This window comes from Mustela putorius, unplaced genomic scaffold (genome assembly GCF_011764305.1).
Source record: "Mustela putorius furo isolate JIRA1106 unplaced genomic scaffold, ASM1176430v1.1 tig00003942_pilon_pilon_pilon, whole genome shotgun sequence".
NCBI classification, from domain to species: Eukaryota; Metazoa; Chordata; class Mammalia; order Carnivora; family Mustelidae; genus Mustela; species Mustela putorius.
The window spans coordinates 9435414-9440317 of NW_025422087.1; positions in this window are offsets into that span (position 1 = coordinate 9435414).

The window sequence follows — 4904 nt, forward strand, 5'->3', positions numbered from 1 at the left end:
TTCTAGAAATCATGATCATTTTCAACCTGTCACATGATTCTCTATAGTTTAATTTCTGTGAAAAACAATTAAGCCAGTGTGGAACCCAGCTATAATGACCTCTAATTTTGTAGATCTCTAACTTGTTCACATTTTCTATGGTTTTTCATCTATGGCATCTTCTAATATTTGTTTGAGTTCAAGAGCCCACAAATACACAGGGTTTGGAATGTGCAATAAACAAGTATGAAACAAGGAGGGTGGCAGTTGACACAAGAAGTTGTAACACATAGTGTTCTCAAACACACCATCTTGGTTGCCTTCTCGCACTACTTATATATCTCATAATTCAAAATTCTGGGGAGCTGTCTCTGGCATGTCTCTTCTCATCATAAATACATATAACCAATATATCAGGCAATACCAAATATTTTTAAAAATGAAATAATGAATGTCCTCAGAATTGTGGCAGCTTCAACTTACTTGAAGATTACATATATAAAAATATACATTATATATATTTATCTATAAACATACATTATATGTATACATAAATATATATTATATATGTCTATAAATAAATATATATTTTTATCCCAAGGCTATACGTTTATGAACTGATTTTTTTAAATCACATAATTTTTTAATGTTACACTAGTCTGTGATCACTTGTTTTGTTTATATAAAATCTGAGTCATGTTCAAAAAGACTGCTCAGTTTTAATTTTTTAATAAGGAGGGAAAAGTTTTAAATATTAGGTGAAGAAAACACAATGCATATCTGGAGTTTCTTTTCTTTGCTAGTTGTTACTTCTTAATTATATTAATTTGCAGGCCATAAGATACAAAAAGGTTTCATTTAATCATGCCATGAAGTACGGAACATTCAGTTGTTCATTCATCCATTTCACACATTTCACAAGTGCCTACCAGGCACTGCAAGTGAGAAGAACAACTACCATCCAGGTTCCAAGCACTGCAGTGGAAGGAGGGAGGGAAGAGACGAATGCATTTTTGTTGTGTCCTGCTTATTGTGGTTGATATAACTCATAAAACTAACTAATTTAATTCTTATAACAACTTCCTGGAAAAAGTATTAATTCAAAAAAAACCACTAAAATCCAGAGTGATTAAGTGACTCCCCAAGTCACAAAACCAATATGCAACAGATCCATAAATCCAAATCAGGCTTGTCTCACATCAGAGTTGCATCCTATCCACCACACCCAGTGACCTCCCTGGGCTTTGCAAGGTGCCACAGGTACCAAGAGCTTAACTCTGCTGAAGGAGACAGAGACACTTCCATGAAAATGGGACAGCTGGAGTCAAGTCTTGTGGCATAAGCATTAGTCACACGGGTAGATACAGTTGTGAAAAGCTTTCCAGACGATGGGAGGAGCATGTGAAAGACATAAAGACTTATGATAAATGTCAAATTTAAGGAACTGCAAGTACTTTAGCACAAAAAAGTCACTGTAGACTCTAGAGGCAGGCTGTGTAGAATCAAACCTCAGCTACTACACTTCTTAGATGTAGAACTTTGGCACGTATTTAACCTCTCTTTTCTTAACTATAAAATATGGATAATAATAAGACCTACCTAATAAAGTTACTGAGACTAAATGACATAATATATATGAAGTATTTTATGCAATGGCTGAAACCCAGGGAGAGCTCCATGAATATTACATGTTCTGAAATAACTGGAATTATAATGTGCAAGGGAAATAGTGATAGAAGATATGTTTAGAGTTGAAAGGTCAAGGTCAGATCATGAAGTGCCTCCTATTACATATAATTGGGAACATCATAGAGAATCTAAAGTTTGTGTTTAGGTGTGTATTTGTTTTATATAAAACTAGTTCTAATTTATTTAAAAAATCTTTGTGATGTCAGTGTGAAAAACAAATTAGGAGAAATGAGACCTGAATGAAGGAGGTTGACTCTCTAATTGATGCAATAAACTAGGGAAGATACCATAAGGATCTGAACGAACTTACTCAGTGGTGATGAAGAGGAACAATAGGCCTAAAAAATACTTAAGAAATAGAATCATCAGGACTTGACTCACAGAAAACAGAAGTAGGCTGGAGGGGTTGGTGGTACCAATCACAAAGACATGGAATATAGGAGGAGAAGCAGGCTTTGGAGAAGGAGTTTTTATAGCAAAGCACCTCATGTCTTATTAAAACAGTTAAAGAAGTTAATTTATTCAGTTGTAAAATACAGGTACTATTCTATTTGAAAGAGTGACCTGGAAAATTGTGCTTGAAGTTTAAAGTTAAAAAAAGAATACTCCTGTTATCAACTAATTTAGTCATGGAGAGAAAAAAAAACACACCTAAGCTAACATCTTATTGGATAAAACTAACAACTGGTTTAATGTCATTCACATTCAACTTATATTTTATACCTTTCCCAACACAATCATTTTTAGGTAAGGTATAAATTAACAAAAAGAGAATAGACACAGAGATTATATTATATTTATGATTTTATTAGTCAAGAATGCAAAATTGGGTGTTTATATCAAGCAGGAGTAACTGCTGCATATCCCAGAATAGAGTCCCTTGTCTCCCAAAGTCCCCATGTGACCATATAAATGCTGATGACACTGTCTGACCAAGATAGGGTCTCATTAGACCTATAATGTTCTATTCTTTCTTTGTCAATGACTTATACTTACTCTGGGTTTAGCTATCTAAGGAGGAATTACATTAACACTTTTTATACTTCTATTTTTGGAAATATATAAAGGCATAGCTATCTCCTGACCCTTACTCCGAATCAACAAAACAATTCTCTTAGGGGAAGCACATTTTCACCATACTTCTAAATCATTATAAGCATTGAACAAGTGGTAACTACCTATAGTCAAGAGGACTATTACACACTTAGAGAATTTGATTGTAGGTGTTTATTTTTAAAACAAATCCTTTAATTCTGATGCATTAAGTCAACTGCTAGTTATCACTATCAAGGTCAGCTTTTTGGTGGGTAGTAATACGTTTTGGAACATTTATAGACCTCATGTTTCTTCTGGAACATTTATAGACCTTAATGCCTGTGTACTAAAATTTTTTGAACTGTTATAGAAAAAATTTCCAATAATATAGTAAGAGTAAGTAGAAGATTAAATATTAATCTCATAATCATTAATCAAGATGTTAATGTATGAAAATTAATATTCTGTTAAGGTATTAACGTTTATCCTTCAAAATTTCAATTAAAGAGTATGACTAGGAGAAAGCTGTTACATTGTTCAACCGCAAGGACTGCACAGAGCAATTTCAGCACCAGGGATAGTAATCCTATTGGATAACACTGAAAGCCATAATACAGATGAATAAAGGCTAAGGGTCTATGGGGTTATGGACACTGGGGAGAGTATGTGCTTTGGTGAGTGCTGTGAAGTGTGTAAACCTGGCGATTCACAGACCTGTACCCCTGGGGATAAAAATATATTATATGTTTATTTAAAAAAAAGTTAAAAAAAAAAGGCTAAGGTTCTAAATTCAAATTACTTGCAAGGTTTATATGAGTCAGTATGACATGATAGTTAAGAGCATAAGCACAGGGAAAGATTCCATAAAATTTTTTTGTTGTTTGTGCTATTATTTTTGTTATGTGTGAAATGATGCAATAAAAAGATAGTTAAATTTCTTCTTAGTTATAGACACCAATAAAATATGGAAAATTAATGACCTTAAATATTTTTTGTCTCATACATTTTAATTTAAAATACAACACAATTGATCACCATTTCTTGATATTAGCAAAATATAAGAAAGAAAAACATTAAGAATTATTAATTAAAATTTGATTTGCAATTGCAAATTTGCAATTGCACTGCAGAAGGAAAAAAAAAAAGAAAGCACAAAATTTTAAAGAAATATTATCTTCCCAAACATAGGCATAAGTTTCCTGTATATTATAAATGTTCACGAATTTTCATTGGTATATTTTCCCTGCGTGCTCTGAAGAATAAAGCAATTAGTGAACTGTTGATTAACTATAATATATATATTTAATATTATATGCATTTTTAAATTAAAAAAAACCACCAAAAGCTCTAGAAAGTTAAAGTATTTTAGTAATCCACATAGATTATCAAGAGGTGTAAATGCCAATCCCACGAATAACTGTAAATTCATGCAATTTTTAAGATATAATTGTTCCAAAAAAGTTGGTTAATTTGGAAAAAAGCCATTAATATATAAATAGGTATATTTAAATTAGTACATATTCATCATTAGAAGCTAAGTAATCTGGGTTTAGGACAATTTTGCACATGGCCATTTATTTGTTTATATGCCAACAACTTAAAAAACATTTTGAGGCCACTAACACCCAACATATTTGTAATGGATGGATTCACATCTATGTTGATATATCATGGTTATTATGTCAATTTATAGTTAATTGGCATCTAAGACTGATACCGGATCTGGGAAATTAGTACTCAAAAACCCAATTACCAGGAGTACATAATGGAATGGCCAGAATTCAGTAAACACACAGGTGTATAAACCAAAGTTTCATTAACCCAACAGCCTAGAAAATCTCCCACAAACTGAGGGGCACAAAGTTTTGGGGAGAACAAGTGCACAATATTTGCAGAAACAACTTGATACTGAGCCTGACCCCTTCCTGGCATGCGATTTCTCCAACATGATGAGAACCAATCCTCAATAGGTCTGGCCTGAAGTTCATTGGTGATCATGTCAAACATCTAACTAGTCACAGTGGTTGGTCACTATTGAATGCAGAGATAGAGATACCTGATGTCAGTAATTTGTCCTTATACACAAGGGGACAAGAGTTTTGCCTAGCATTCACAAACACAGTGTTACATTGTAATTTATCTATTAACTACCTTTTGCCAATAAGTTAGTAAACTTGGGACATGGAAAATGAGCAGAATCA